The sequence below is a fragment of the Ptychodera flava genome, chromosome 13, assembly GCF_041260155.1.
Source record: "Ptychodera flava strain L36383 chromosome 13, AS_Pfla_20210202, whole genome shotgun sequence".
NCBI classification, from domain to species: Eukaryota; Metazoa; Hemichordata; class Enteropneusta; family Ptychoderidae; genus Ptychodera; species Ptychodera flava.
The window spans coordinates 12,724,582-12,741,695 of NC_091940.1; the positions used below are offsets into that span (position 1 = coordinate 12,724,582).

Here is a 17,114-nt window from a genome sequence, read left to right on the forward strand (position 1 = left end):
AATAAATAAAAACAAAGTAAAAAACTTCTCTAGTCAATGAACACACCTGCATGCTTTTTATGGTCACTTCATTGTAACTCTGAAATGTTTTGTTATATCACCGTCCCTCCACCCACGTGGTTATATCATTGATTAAATGACCACTGTATTGTTCCTACAAAGTGTACATGTGATAAACTTGTCAGACTCTATATGTCCTTGTGCATAAGCATGCATGTATATGTTGGAGGGGGGCATTGGAAAACCCCAGGAAATATCAGTCAATCAATCAATCAATCAATCAATCAATCAATCTTTATTTACTCAACACATACTAACAGAGAGTATGGTATGGTACATCAAGATGTGTTACAAATGTAAGTGAACAATACAGAGAAAGAAAAACAACCATTCATCTCTGTAATACGAAAACATGCAATGATTACATTCATTGGAATGCTTGAGCTCAGTATAAACATTTGCTCTTTAAGAAAACAGTAAAAGTCTGAACAACAAATGAGCAAAAGTTACCAGGACATTTTTCAGCCCGGAGCTGCTGGAGGGTTCAGCATACATTTGTATTCTTTAGAAATACAGCTAGATCAAGAACATTTTGTTCCATAACTTTTTAACAACTTCTTCTTTTTCTAAGAGACTATAACATTTACAAAAATCTGTACCACTACTTTGTCCCAATAAAATTCTTTCTGAAGTATGATTTTTACATGAAAATAATAAATGAAATTCATCATCAATTTCATTATAATCACATCTCTGACAGATTCTTTCACTCAAAGGTAATCTAGGTTTACTTTTTCTTCCCATTTCAATACCCAAGTTATGGTCACTCAATCTGAATTTGGACAAATGTTTACGGAGTGTAAAGTCAGACAAGCAATCTAAGTAATTTTCGAAGACAAACTCAGTTTTGAAAATTCTATATGTACGTAATTTGTTACCATTTCCATTTTTTCTTACATCATCAAACAGATTTCTCCTCCATGAACCCAAATATTCACTTGTAAGATTTTCTTTTATTTTCTTCTTCAGTTGACAATATGATTTCACTCCCAATGAACTGAAAACATGTATATGATTACAATCCCCCAAATTGTGATTAATAAATTTCACCCAAGAAGATTGAATTTTTCTGTTTTCTGTGAGTGCCTTTTTAAGAGTGTGATTTGAAGGCAAACTGTTCAGTCTACACCAATATCTTATAACAGACATATAAAGTGAGATCTTCAATGGTAGTCTACCCAACTCAGCTCTTATGCCTTCCAAAGGAGTAAGTTTACTGACTCCTAGAATAAATCTGTAAAACGACATACAAAGACTTTCAAGACAATTATCAGTACTAGTGATTTCTGTTGCCCAAATTTCAGAAGCATATGAAAGAATTGGAACAATCAATGTGTCAAAAAGTTTTAAACAAAGTCTAGGATTTAACATTCTTTCCCATAAAATTGACCTTTTTATGCTGAATAAAGCTTTCATTGCTTTGTTTTTAAGATTATTCTGGTTTTGTTTGAATTTTCCATGAGGGGGTATAGATTTTCTTCATAATTTAAAAATCACCAGGAAAATAGAAAATCCTCCACACACACACACACACACCAATATCAACATGAATTCCTTAAACATGCAACACTAAGATAACAAACTTTCTCAAAGGATTTGACAACATCGCTCTTTAATAGCTTCCAATAAGTATTCTTATTGGAAGCTATTAAAGAGCGATGTAAGTATTCTTGGGGATGCAAATGAGACGTCATCCAGTGCACACGTAGAATTTGGCGCTCCTCGGGAAACCGAAATTGGCATGTAAAATTTGGTCAGTACAGCCCAAAATTCAGATGAAACATGCTCTACTGAGACCCTGGAAGTGAGGAAGAGCGATGGGTGTGGACTTGAACACGTATAGACTGAGAATTGGCCAATTTGCTGGAGGGAGACCATGTGGTCAAGTCAAAACTCCTGCCATGTTGGTTTCTTTGTACTCGTTCCTAGTGTCGAGTGGGACCATGTCGCTGGCCGTAAAGGTATGCTTGTTTTATCTCTTGATAATTGGAAATGTAGAGCAAAACCCAGGACCCCAGAGTGAAACTAGAGAAACCCAAAGCGGCACTATACCAAAACGAGCGTTGCGAAGTACATCAAAAAGTGACTCTGACATTACAAGTGATATACGGTCTGATATACAAATGTTGAAAGACACCATGCTGAATAAACTTGAAACCATCGCTGCTGACATAAAATTGATGAATGGCAGATTCGAGTCACTCGAACAAAGAATAAATAATGTTGAAGATGAAATTTTCACGATGAGAGAGGACATTGCTGGAATACGAAATGAAGGTTCTGATATCACTAACAGAAATGAAACCGTTGGAAACCTTCAAGAAGAAATACGGCAACTCAGACAAGAGATGGTGAATACCAGAGAAAGTGAAGATGACTTGATAAACAGAAGCAAAAGGTGTAACTTAATATTCTCCGGCATTCAACAAGAAAATGAGAATGAAACATGGGAACAGACCGAACAAAAGGTCAAGGATACCATTCGAGGAAAATTGGAGATTGACAGAGACATAAATTTCGAAAGAGTCCATCGTATTGCAAATGAGCCTACAGTGAACGGTAGTAAGTTGATTGTTGCTATGTTTAGCCGTTTCAAGGATAAAGAAGAAGTTGCACGTAAATCCAGAAAACTACAAGGAACGGAAATCTACATAGATCAAGATTACTCTAGAAGAACACGAGAAAAGAGAAAGAAATTGTTCGCGTACAGAAAGACACTGAAAGAAAAGAAAGATATCACCAAGATGACAGTAATCTTTGATAAGCTGATTGTGACAATGGCGGATAGCACGCGCCGCGTGTTCATGTGTAACGGAGAGTCTGCGGACGTAGTGGAAGTGAAGAGTAAAACTTTGTAGGGATTCGGCCAAGGCCCTGATGTAGAGTACAGACAAAATGATTTGAGATTCATGGTCTGGAATGTTCGAGGCATTGCCTCACATTTATCAAATAGTGACTTTATTTCGTTCTGTCAATCTTTTGATATTTTTGGTTTAGTCGAAACGTGGTCACAAGAAAAGGACTCTGTATGTATTTTCAAAGATTTTGTCTCATTTAAATGTCCAGCTGTTAAATTTAGCAGGAGGGGGAGAGCTAGCGGTGGTGTAGAAATATTTGTTAACAAAAAATTAGCACCAGGTGTCAAACAGATAAAGACTGACTTGAATAATACTGTTATTATTTTACTCCGAAAGAAGATTTTTCATTTTGTAAAGGATGTTCTCCTAGTGGTTACATATGTATTACCAGAAGGCTCAAAGCTGTATGCAAATCGCAATGATGACGGGGTGGAAAAACTGGAAAGCCACCTGGTTGATGTGCTGAATACTTTCAATGGGGATGATGTTAGTATGATAATAGCTGGTGACCTTAATGCAAGAACAGCGTCCATGCAAGATTTCGTTGAATTTGATGATTCAGAATATGGAGTAGGTCACTGTTATGAATCAAATAGTCTCAAAATTCAACGTAGTTCACTCGATCAGGGGATAAATAATTTTGGTCTGTCATTAATCACGCTTTGTAAAGACATGTCACTTTACATGTTAAATGGTAGGAAAGAAGATTCTATCAAAGGGGATTTTACTTGTATTTCAAATGAAGGGCGTAGTGTTGTCGATTATGTACTGGTATCAGAAGAACTATTTCATAATATTATGTCTTTTCATGTACCGACTCGAGTCGAATCAGATCATTTCCCATTATGTTGTTCATTTAAAGTAACAGTTGAGCGTACCAGGGAGGTCCAACACCCCCCCCCCCCAGCCAGCATATTACGTTGGCGTGAGGAGTTGGTACATCAATCTAAAGATAACATCGGTTGTGGAGAAAGTCGAGAATTTTTACATAGTTTGATGACAGCCAGGAACTTTGGTGTAAATGATGTTGTTGAAGGTATTACACAGGCTTTGAAAAGTTCGGCTAAAGGTATGTTTACTGAAAGAAAACATGAAATCAGTGATGACTCCTGTAGAAAGACCTGGTTCGATAAAGAGTGTACAGAATCTAAATCAGGTATGCATGGTATTGAATTGTTCAATTACAGATGAAGAAATACTGAAGGCAATAAGCAAACTTAAAAATAACAAGTCAGCGGGACCAGATATGTTAATAGCAGAATTTTTTAAGAATTCAATAGATGTGTTGTTACCTTTCCTAAATAAGCTGTACAATTGTATTTTTGATCAGGGAATTTTCCCGAATAGCTGGTCAGTCGGTACAATAGTACCACTATTCAAGAAGGGTGATTCATGTAAACCAGAAAACTACAGGGCCATCACACTTCTTAGTGTATTTAGCAAGATTTTTACCAGTATCCTAAATGAACGGCTAAAAGAATGGGCAAAGGAAAATAAAAATATCCCAGAATGCCAAGCGGGCTTTCGGGAAGGTTACTCCACAGTAGATCATTTCTTTACACTGTTCGCAATAATACAAAAGTCGTTATCAATGGGAAGTGGAAGTAAATTGTATTGTCTCTTCGTCGACTTTGAGAAAGCATTCGACTCTGTCGATAGAACTCGTCTTTTGTATAGGTTAGCCTTAGAAGGCATTGACGGTAAAATGTATCAGATGTTGAAAGGAATTTATGCAGACGTGAAATCAAATGTAAGGAGTGGTAATGTAACAACAGATTATTTTGATCTGCATAAAGGTTTACGTCAGGGCTGTATGTTAAGCCCGATTTTGTTTAGTTTTTACATAAATGAGTTAGCAAAGATGATGGAAAATTCCGGTTTATCCGGAATCCAGTTAATACCAAATGATGTGATACAGCTGTTTCTGTTGTTATATGCAGATGATATAGTCATATTTGCATATACAGTGGTGGGTTTAAGAAGACTTATTAATATCCTGTATGATTTTACTTTGAAATGGAAAATGAAGGTCAACCTTCCAAAAACTAAGGTAGTTGTGTATAGGAGAGGGGGATATCTCAGTAGACATGAGCGTTGGTTTTTCGGTGAGCAAGAGCTAAAAGTAGAAAGTGCTTATGAATATCTTGGTCTAGTTATGTCCTGTAAAGGATCACTAGTTGTAACTACAAGAAATACGGCTGTTAAGGCAAGAAAGAAAATTGCAATGCTAGGAAAATATATCAAAAATATGAAAGCTCTTTCTCCAGATGTGTACTTTAAACTTTTTGATGTCTATATTTTACCTGTACTTAGCTACGGGTCAGAAGTTTGGGGCTTTCAACCATATGAACATCTTGAAAGAGTTCAATCATTATACTGTCGTCGATATTTAGGAGTTTCAAACAGCGCACCAACATGTGCTGTGTTGGGTGATTGCGGCAGATTGCCGTTATTTTGTTACTATGTTAAAAGATGTGTAAAATTTTGGATACACTTATTGGAAATGCCAGAAACTCGCTTACCTGCTAAAGCATATAAAATGCTATTCAAAAGAGACGAATTGGGAAAGTATACGTGGGCTACTGATGTGAAAAATCTTCTGTATCGATATGGTATGGGGCATGTATGGTTAAATCAAAGTGTTGGTAATACAGAGTTTTTCCTGTCAGAGTTTGTCAACAGAGTAAAAGATACAAAAAGGCAAGAATGGTGGTCAGATATAAGCACATGTGAGAAAACTAGTTATTATAGAAATTTTAAGACAGATGTAACATTAGAACTGTATATTTCAAGTATAAATCTTTTTAAATATCGACGAGCCTTGGCAAGATTTAGATGTGGAAACCACCCATTAGAAATAGAACTTGGACGTCATAGAGGTGTGGATAGAGAATTTAGGATCTGTCAATTATGTCACAAAGAAATAGAGGATGAATATCACTTATTATTTAAATGTAGTACATGGAACTATTTAAGGGAAAAATACCTTCCAAGTAATCTTTACAGGTCGCCATCATTGTTTACTTTCAATATACTTATGGAAACAAAAGACGAAAATCAAATAAGAAATCTAGCTCTATTTATCTATCACACTTTCAGAATTAAAGAGAAACTGTAATTATTGCTATTTTCCCTTCATTGCTGTAAATGTATTATTTCACGCCATACTTCTTTGTATTTTTGATAAAAATACTTGTCTCTGGAAGACACATAGATATTGTAAGTATAGGATAAAGCCTGAGTACGAGGGCTCTTCTGGTATATAAAGTCCAACGTAACGATAAAATGTCGAGGCCGCAGGCCGAGACATTTTATCCTAGGGTTGGACTTTATATACCAGAAGAGCCCGAGTACGAGGGTTTTATCCGACTTAAAAACTATTGCCCCTAACTGATATGTTTTCGTTTTCAATGTGTTTACGTCAACCGTCCTCTTTGTCAATGTAACATGTTTAGGATATGAATTAAAACCTTTTTTTTGTGAAATAGCCTTCCAATGTAATGGAACATCCTATAAATGCCCTTGGGCACATTAGTTTATGTTTGTACCACCACAGATTTTGTGTTGCAGCTGGTTTCCGCTGTGTTACCAAATTTGAATATTAGGGAAAAAACGTACCAGATGTCTACAGAATATGACATGTTCACTTTTGATTGGACAGTACTTTACTACGGCGCTGTCATTCGTTTCTGGAATTTGATGACCAAGGCTTTATGAGTGAATAAAACACCTTGAATTGAGCACTCTGATTGGTCAATCAACAGTAGATAGTTTTTAAGCTCATATAAGGGCCGGAGGCCTACATTATGAAGGAATAAAGTAACTTATTATTAAATAAGTATTCTTTTCAAAGTCTTCTGAAACTTTCCCTTTTTAACATCACAAACAAAAGTAATACACTACACACACAAAAATTTTCAACATTTGTGTTTGTTGCACGCCCAAAATTTCATGAAGAGCAACATTCCCAAGTCTAATGAAAGACTATAAAATTTAAAAAAAAAATCAAACACAAGGTAAGAGCCAATCACCTTTCAAATAGTGAGGAAACAGTATCAAACAAACTTTAAAACATGTTCATTCTTGAGGGCAGGATGACTTTGGTTTATTGTCACAACATTTTAGAACATGGAAGAAAACTGGCAGTCACATACACAGAAGTTTTAAAGAAATGTATTGCATTATTGTCTATTGAACAAAGCAAAATCACCATTGACATAACACTCATGGAAATTCATTTTTGCAATGCAAATTTTGTTAACATTTAATCAGTATCTGAGACACCATACAATGACAAGAAGGAAAAGAACATGTATAGCGTATTCTTAGAAATATATTTTTGATATAGGCAAACTTATAAAACTTAGCATCACAAGTTTTGTTGTCTTGGTATCCAATACAAAGAAAAACAGTATATATCTTGTTATTATTCCAGTGTTTATTGCTATGAATAGTCTATTTTTCCCATGAAACATTATGGTAGAATGTGCCTTGGGGACAGATATTCAGACTCCCAACCTTTTCCAATTCTTTTCTTATCTGCCACTTGTGAAGGTTCATTTTAAAGCTCTTGCAGTAAAAAAGATTTTCACTGTCTTACTTTTTTGAAAATCGAATTTTTTTTTCTCTACAGAGTTAATACAGGGATGGCAAATGTTTTGAATTTCATATATCGGTAAATCTTGGGTAATTGTTTCTCTAGTACCAAAATTTGCTTGCTGACCCCTGATATTTATTCTTGTTTTGGTAAGCGTATGACTGGAAGTTTCATTAAGGAAAGTTTGAGCAAAACTTTAAGTCTTCCACTTTCGAGGCACATACCTTAAACTGCTGACTCTATTATCCCAAGTTGTTTGTGAAAAGACGGTCAAACTACACTAAATTGTACACAATCGGGAGAGACCACTGTGTGTTGGGATTGACTGGGTGAGGGGTTCATGTTAGCTTGACCTAGGATGAGCTGAATAGAGAGTAACTTTCCCATCTGCTGATTGACAATAAATTGAAATTGTAACTCAATGAGAAAAAATATAAACAGTAGATTAAATGACATTTAACAACATTATCAGTCATTAAGGCAGTACACTGAGAAAAAATTCCTCAAAAGACTGAAGGAAAAAATAAATCTGAAGTATGAATGATGAAATAAATCACTCATTCATTGAAAAATTACAAAATGGACATTGCTCAAACGATCTGAATTTCCCCCAAATTAGTTCCATAATAACAAGTTGAAGACTCTCCATACATCCCCTTTATATGGGGTCTATAGTAAATCCTAACAGCACACAAACTTTTTGACTTAAATATAAATCACTTCTGAAAATCTTGTGATTATGTGTCCAAGGCTGTCATCTACATTGTACAAAAGTCATGGTTTCTTTGTCACAATACTCCAGGTTAGATATCAAAATGTTTTTCATGTAAATAATAATATCCACTCGAATATCCACAGGACAATCCTTATCAGCTGCTATCCTTTGGTGTGTCTTTCTTCTCGTATTTCTTCATGACACCCTTCAGGTCTGACATGATATCCTTTATCTTTGGAACCTGACAGATAACATAAGAAAAGTGAATGTTTCTAGTGTTAAGAAGTTCAAAAGTAACAACACCACATGATTGACTGTAAACATATAGTCACTTGTACACAAAACCTCATTTAGTTACATATGTCAATTTTTTTGATGAAGATCAAATCTCTGTTAACCCTTAGAAGTCTAAAGTCAGTTTTGTCACCTTTTATAAAATATAACCCAGACAATCATTGTTTCAAGTCCAAACCTTTTTTTTCAGATTTTTTTTCAAAAATATTGATTAAAAACTGTAGGCTATGTAAAGTGCTGTCCATTTGATCCAAAATTATCAAAAGAATTACAGAAAAATTCATAAAAATTGGTAAAATGTTGCACTAAAATTTTGGTGGGAAAAATTACAGTACTCAAAGGGTTAAATACAGCAATGAGCCACAACTGACATGAAGACAACAGAATAGGAATTTTTGAATGCAGCTGCGAATCTCACATGCTGGGAAATGATGAACTTATAGAACTCTTGTGCGGCACTACGAACAATGATACATAAAGTCATTCCATATTTCAGTCTGAGTAAAACACAATATAACCAGCATGCTTTGTCAGGCTGCATCGAGCATAAACAGGATCTGTTTCCCAAACACTTTGAATGGCTTCAAATACTTTTGCAGACAAGCTTGATGAATCCTACTTTGTACTTGATTTTGGGCATGGTTCTCATATATGGAGATAGATTTCCATTTTTGCAGTCAATATATGGCGGTACAGTAGCATTAGGGCCCCTACAAGAGTACTGATCATATACCCACTGCATATCCACCTATCATGGTGGAAATTTGCTGTCTTCTTTCGAGAAAGACATCAGAATGGTTAGTTGAAGAATTAGAGCAGTGGTTTGAAGTCTAACATCAAGTAGTTTCTTATCCATTTCAGAATTTTCACTTGATATTTTGGAGTTGAATCTGTGATGCTAATTATTGCTGTAATATGAACTGCATCTTTGCTAGCGGAAAGGTGCTTCTTCGGGCATTGACCCTCCATCAAAACATCACTTGGTGGAAAGTGCCTGTAAATTATCTGACTGGTAAATGCCATCCTATGGTAGGAAATAGTCCGTGAGTGGTCAACTCCTCAGTGCTGTGCTGTAGTGCTGCAAGATGGCAGCCTTGATATAAAGCTAACAAACCAGGCTAATGTGAGTGACCTTGAGGTTTGTATCATTGAATTTCTTCTTTCAAGAGTTTGATTGACAATAAAAGAAAGGTAGTGTACTCACTTTCAAACAGACTGATGTCTTTGTTAGAAGTAGAATTGAATGTGGCATAGCTTTAGCGTTGGTGAAATCGTCCGGACCGAGATTTTTGTTTAATACTTTGCCAGTCCTGACTACAGGATTTTCTTGCACAGTTTGGTTGCGGAGACTGTACTATGCCAACCTAGTCAAGCTATATGGGTCTGCGAATCTATGAACTGTTGAATTAATATAGCTGTATATGCCGTTGTGGTGAGAGTGACCAAGGGATGACCCTATTTCAATTTTCATACAACCACCTCCTAAAATGCCACATTCAAAGCTTATCACTCTCTGTGAATACGGTCATTCAATGACTGCACTTATAACTCATCAGGACATTAATATCATGGACTGGCAACTGCTAGTTTTCTTACCTCATAATTCTGCGCTGCATAAACTCCAAGCACCCCACCTACTACAAAACCAGCCTGAAAAAAGATTAAAAAGGGAACATATATCAGCTACAAACACATCTACAGAATATGCATTTATGTTAAAGGTATGGCTAACTGAGTCAACTATGGGTATTGGTAATTGAATATTAATATGACATTTCCAACAAACGTAACAGTCGGTGTAAGTGTAATATTGGGGGAAAAATATGGATATCATGTGAATAACGGTTTATGAAACTCCATGTACAGTTGGGTTAGGGTTAGGGTGAGCTACAGTTATAATCAAGTACCAGAAAACCCATTTTTCCTCTTCTTGGATAATTGAATTCAGTCAATCTTAATTGGTGATGCCCTTGCGCTCAGCTTTCACATGAAGTCACTTCACTCTAAACTTCTGTCAGATCTCTGGTCTTCAAGATTAGTAGTCTCTCTGAGATATCTTGTCAAACATTATGCCTGTACACACCCCTGTGCCTCTATATATATACTACCACAGATGCTTCTCATGCAATAATAGGTGAGTATTTCAGGTTCAGTATTTCATCAGAATATTGTCATTATCCTTTGGAACTTTCACTACTCTTTCAAGTCGAATGCATTACCGAATGACTCACCAGCGCTCTGACACAAATAGGAGTTTGACATGTTCCCATGGCAAGGAAAGATTCCCATTGTGGTAAAAATAGATCCATTACCCTAACCACTGAGATATGTACACGCAAGCAATGGGTACTTTCTTGTCAATAGTTTAGAGTTCTTTAGAACACGTCATTGTCAGTAACTTCACAATCACAGTTCCTCTATCACTCACTCGACTCTACAGCACGGTCACTTACTGTAGTGCGAATGATCTTCTACATTATTGTTGTTGTTTTGTCCTCGATCAATTTATTAGAGTTCTTTCTTCCCAACAGCCACTTAGATGAGCTCTCAAAATCAGTTTTAATATCTCTGTGATCGATAGAAGCGCAGTTGAGGGACCGTGGTAGAAGTGACGTCATCTTTCAAAATTAACGAAATCGATATAATAGAGAGCTAGCTCAACATCTGAGAGAATGTCGTAGACCTGTCAAGGCGGGGGAGGGTCAGAACTGCCTTTATGGTATGATACCCATACCACGGGCACTAGACACGTCGCTTCACGATCGGTACCGATTCACAGTAAACTGTTAACTGTGAATTAGTACCGATCGCGAAGCGACGCGTCTAGTGCCTGTGGTATCAACAAGGTACGTTGGAGTTTGATAAAGTGAAAATGTGTTGTTCATAATGTTGCTGTTATGTTGACGTGATACATTTAGATATCCTGCATGTGATATTTTGTTTGTAAACAAGAGTCTCACAGGCGCAGTTCCGACTGTATAGACACAACCACAACAGGTCAATGCTATGTCTCTGATACTTTTACAGTATTTGCCATGTCTGCCTTGGGGAGAGTGAAGTTCTTTTGCAGACAGACAGACAGACACACACACACACCAATGTCAACATGCATTTCTTAAACATGCAGCACTAAGAGAATAAACTTTCTCAAAGGATTTGACAACATCGCCTCTTTAATAGCTTCCAATAAGTATTCTTTTCAATTGGTCTTCTGAAACTTTCCCTTTTTAACATCACAAACAAAAGTAATACACTACACACACAAAAATTTTCAACATTTGTGTTTGTTGCACGCCCAAAATTTCATGAAGAGCAACATTCCCAAGTCTAATGAAAGACTATAAAATTTGAAAAAAAATCAAACACAAGGTAAGAGCCAATCACCTTTCAAATAGTGAGGAAACAGTACCAAACGAACTTTAAAACATAATGTTCATTCTTGAGGGCAGGATGACTTTGGTTTATTAACACTACATTTTAGAACAAGAGAGAAAAATGGCTGTCACATATACAGAAGTTTTAAAGAAATGTATTGCATTATTGTCTATTGAACAAAGCAAAAATCACCATTGACATAACACTCATGGAAATTCATTTTTGCAACGCAAATTTTGTTAACATTTAATCAGTATCTGAGACACCATACAATGACAAGAAGGAAAAGAACATGTATAGCGTATCCTTAGAAATATACTTTTGATATAGGCAAACTTATAAAACTTAGCATCACAAGTTTTGTTGTCTTGGTATCCAATACAAAGAAAAACAGTATGTATCTTGTTATTATTCCAGTGTTTATTGCTACGAATAGTCTATTTTTCCCATGAAACATTATGGTAGAATGTGCCTTGGGGACAGATATTCAGACTCCCAACCTTTTCCAATTCTTTTCTTATCTGCCACTTGTGAAGGTTCATTTTAAAGCTCTTGCAGTAAAAAAGATTTTGACTGTCTTACTATTTTGAAAATCGAATTTTTTTTTTCTCTACAGAGTTAATACAGGGATGGCAAATGTTTTGAATTTCAAATATCGGTAAATCTTGGGTAATTGTTTCTCTAGTACCAAAATTTGCTTGCTGACCCCTGATATTTATTCTTGTTTTGGTAAGCGTATGACTGAAAGTTTCATTTAGGAAAGTTTGAGCAAAACTTTAAGTCTTCCACTTTCGAGACACATACAACCTTAAACTGCTGACTCTATCATCCCAAGTTGTTTGTGAAAAGACGGTCAAACTACACTAAATTGTACACAATCGGGAGAGACCACTGTGTGTTGGGATTGACTGGGTGAGGGGTTCATGTTGGCTTGACCTAGGATGAGCTGAATGGAGAGTAACTTTCCCATCTGCTGATTGACAATAAATTGAAATTGTAACTCAATGAGAAAAAATATAAACAGTAGATTAAATGACATTTAACAACATTATCAGTCATTAAGGCAGTACACCGAGAAAAAATTCCTCAAAAGACTGAAGGAAAAAACTAAATCTGAAGTATGAATGATGAAATAAATCACTCATTCATTGAAAAATTACAAAATGGACATTGCTCAAACGATCTGAATTTCCCCTAAAATTAGTTCCATAATAACAAGTTGAAGACTCTCCATACATCCCCTTTATATGGGGTCTATAGTAAATCCTAACAGCACACAAACTTTTTGACTTAAATATAAATCACTTCTGAAAATCTTGTGATTATGTGTCCAAGGCTGTCATCTACATTGTACAAAAGTCATGGTTTCTTTGTCACAATACTCCAGGTTAGATATCAAAATGTTTTTCATGTAAATAATAATATCCACTCGAATATCCACAGGACAATCCTTATCAGCTGCTATCCTTTGGTGTGTCTTTCTTCTCGTATTTCTTCATGACACCCTTCAGGTCTGACATGATATCCTTTATCTTTGGAACCTGACAGATAACATAAGAAAAGTGAATGTTTCTAGTGTTAAGAAGTTCAAAAGTAACAACACCACATGATTGACTGTAAACATATAGTCACTTGTACACAAAACCTCATTTAGTTACATATGTCAATTTTTTTGATGAAGATCAAATCTCTGTTAACCCTTAGAAGTCTAAAGTCAAGTTTTGTCACCTTTTATAAAATATAACCCAGACAATCATTGTTTCAAGTCCAAACCTTTTTTTTTCAGATTTTTTTTCAAAAATATTGATTAAAAACTGTAGGCTATGTAAAGTGCTGTCCATTTGGTCCAAAATTATCAAAAGAATTACAGAAAAATTCATAAAAATTGGTAAAATGTTGCACTAAAATTTTGGTGGGAAAAATTACAGTACTCAAAGGGTTAAATACAGCAATGAGCCACAACTGACATGAAGACAACAGAATAGGAATTTTTGAATGCAGCTGCGAATCTCACATGCTGGGAAATGATGAACTTAGAACTCTTGTGCGGCACTACGAACAATGATACATAAAGTCATTCCATATTTCAGTCTGAGTAAAACACAATATAACCAGCATGCTTTGTCAGGCTGCATCGAGCATAAACAGGATCTGTTTCCCAAACAGCTTTAAATACTTTTGCAGACAAGCTTGATAAATCCTACACTTTATACTTGATTTTGGGCATGGTTCTCATATATGGAGATAGATTTCCATTTTTGCAGTCAATATATGGTGGTACAGTAGCATTAGGGCCCCTACAAGAGTACTGATCATATACCCACTGCATATCCACCTATCATGGTGGAAATTTGCTGTCTTCTTTCGAGAAAGGCATCAGAATGGTTAGTTGAAGAATTAGAGCAGTGGTTTGAAGTCTAACATCAAGTAGTTTCTTATCCATTTCAGAATTTTCACTTGATATTTTGGAGTTGAATCTGTGATGCTAATCATTGCTGTAATATGAACTGCATCTTTGCTAGCGGAAAGGTGCTTCTTCGGGCCCTTCATCAAAACATCACTTGGTGGAAAGTGCCTGTAAATTATCTGACTGGTAAATGCCATCATATGGTAGGAAATAGTCCGTGAGCGGTCAACTCCTCAGTGCTGTGCTGTAGTGCTGCAAGATGGCAGCCTTGATATAAAGCTAACAAACCAGGCTAATGTGAGTGACCTTGAGGTTTGTATCATTGAATTTCTTCTTTCAAGAGTTTGATTGACAATAGTAGTAGTAGTATTTATTTATTAAAGTGACATGTGACATCACTAAAGTCATATACATCACTTATAAAAAAAATACAATATCTCTAGAGTGAGTGGTCACCCAGCCCAACGGGCTTATAAGTCACTATAGTATTGGAACCATTGAAATACATTTGGCACTCAAATAAAAGTACAACAAAAATCTATTTAATATCATTTCTGAAATAAAGTGCTACGTCGCCTATGAAATGCCTTGACTATATACTTCGCTGTAATTCTAGTATTATTTTCCATTAGGAATGCAAGTTTTCGAGTGTCGTCATATAAAACAAAATCTTTTTATCAAACTTATACTGGGCATGTTTGAAGGCACAACGCAATTCTCGTTTGAAACGGGAGTTGCCTAATCGACAAGACAAGAACAACTGTTCTTTTTCATGCATGGATTTCCAGAGGGTATTAAGCTCATCATTCCAATAAGGTTTAGTATGCCGATACCTTTTTTTAGTTCGTCCAATAAAATGTTGAGATGGCAACAAGTTATCCATTTCTTTGACAATACAATTACATAGTTCTGAGTAAATGCCATCAATACACTGTTGATTTTCACGACAAGTTGTAATATTGTCAATGATACCAATCAATAAACGTCGGGTAATTTCAGAACCCATAAATGATGCAGGAATATTACCAAGTTTGTACTTTTTTTGTCCAAACTTACCATTACTTGTGACACGCTCATGAACATCGTCAAGATGACGTGCACAATTCAACCTTGGAATAAAATCAAAAATAATGGCGGAATGATCAGGCTGTCTACATCGATTGCCCAACAAGGGTACTAGATTGTTCTCATCTATAATTTGAGACGTAGTTTTAACTGTAAAATTTACACATTGATGAAGACAGTCATGTGACACATAAAAGAAAGGTAGTGTACTCACTTTCAAACAGACTGATGTCTTTGTTAGAAGTAGAATTGAATGTGGCATAGCTTTTGCGTTGGTGAAATCGTCCGGACCGAGATTTTTGTTACTTTGCCAGTCCTGACTACAGGATTTTCTTGCACAGTTTGGTTGGGGAGACTGTACTATATATGCCAACCTAGTCAAGCTATATAGGTCTGACAATCTATGAACTGTTGAATTAATATAGCTGTATTATGCCATTGTGGTGAGAGTGACCAAGGGATGACCCTATTTCAATTTTCATACAACCACCTCCTAAAATGCCACATTCAAAGCTTGCACTCTCTGTGAATACGGTCATTCAATGACTGCACTTATAACTCATCAGGACATTAATATCATGGACTGGCAACTGCTAGTTTTCTTACCTCATAATTCTGCGCTGCATAAACTCCAAGCACCCCACCTACTACAAAACCAGCCTGAAAAAAGATTAAAAAGGAAACATATATCAGCAACAAACACATCTACAGCATATGCATTTATGTTACAGGTATGGCTAACTGAGTCAACAATTGGTATTGGTAATTGAATATTAATATGACATTTCCAACAAACATAAAAGTCAGTCGAAGTGTAATATTGGGGGAAAAATATGGATATCATGTGAATAACGGTTTATGAAATTCCATGTACGCTTGGGTTAGGGTTAGGGTGAGCTACAGTTATAATCAAGTACCAGAAAACCCATTTTTCCTCTTCTTGGATAATTGAATTCAGTCAATCTTAATTGGTGATGCCCTTGCGCTCAGCTTTCACATGAAGTCACTTCACTCTAAACTTCTGTCAGATCTCTGGTCTTCAAGATTAGTAGTCTCTCTGAGATATCTTGTCAAACATTATGCCTGTACACACCCCTGTGCCTCTATATATATACTACCACAGATGCTTCTCATGCAATAATAGGTGAGTATTTCAGGTTCAGTATTTCATCAGAATGTCATTATCCTTTGAAACTTTCACTACTCTTTCAAGTCGAATGCATTACCGAATGATTCACCAGCGCTCTGACACAAATAGGAGTTTGACACGTTCCCATGGCAAGGAAAGATTCTCATTGTGGTAAAAATAGATCCATTACCCTAACCACTGAGATTTGTACACGCAAGCAATGGGTACTTTCTTGTCAATAGTTTAGAGTTCTTTAGAAAACGTCATTGTCAGTAACTTCACAATCACAGTTCCTCTGTCACTCACTCGACTCTACAGCACGGTCACTTACTGTAGTGCGAATGATTTCTACATTATTGCTGTTGTTTTGTCCTCGATCAATTTATTAGAGTTCTTTCTTCCCAACAGCCACTTAGATGAGCTCTCAAAATCAGTTTTAATATCTCTGTGATCGATAGAAGCGCAGTGGAGGGACCGTGGTAGAAGTGACGTCATCTTCCAAAATTAACGAAATCGATATCATAGAGAGCTAGCTCAACATCTGAGAGAATGTCGTAGACCTGTCGAGGCGGGGGAGGGTCAGAACTGCCTTTATGGTATGATACCCATACCAC

At 36.1% G+C, this 17,114-nt stretch overlaps 2 long non-coding RNA genes across 4 annotated transcripts; both read right to left on the reverse strand.

Annotated features, from left to right (window-relative positions):
• Positions 1–6,994: 6,994 nt before the first annotated feature.
• LOC139147454 (uncharacterized) lies at positions 6,995–10,911 on the reverse strand. 2 transcript variants are annotated; one of them, XR_011555723.1, is made up of 3 exons: positions 10,756–10,911; positions 10,121–10,174; positions 6,995–8,471 (listed from the first exon to the last, which is right to left on the reverse strand). It is a non-coding gene; the product is annotated as an uncharacterized lncRNA (long non-coding RNA). The 2 variants fall into 2 exon arrangements; XR_011555722.1 differs by lacking the exon at positions 10,756–10,911 and adding an exon at positions 10,432–10,702.
• A 2,340-nt stretch (positions 10,912–13,251) lies between these two features.
• Positions 13,252–16,757, reverse strand: LOC139147460 (uncharacterized). Of its 2 annotated transcripts, none has more exons than XR_011555725.1 (3): positions 16,610–16,757; positions 15,978–16,031; positions 13,252–13,440 (listed from the first exon to the last, which is right to left on the reverse strand). It is a non-coding gene; the product is annotated as an uncharacterized lncRNA (long non-coding RNA). The 2 variants fall into 2 exon arrangements; XR_011555726.1 differs by lacking the exon at positions 16,610–16,757 and adding an exon at positions 16,289–16,428.
• Between the last annotated feature and the right edge of the window lie 357 nt (positions 16,758–17,114).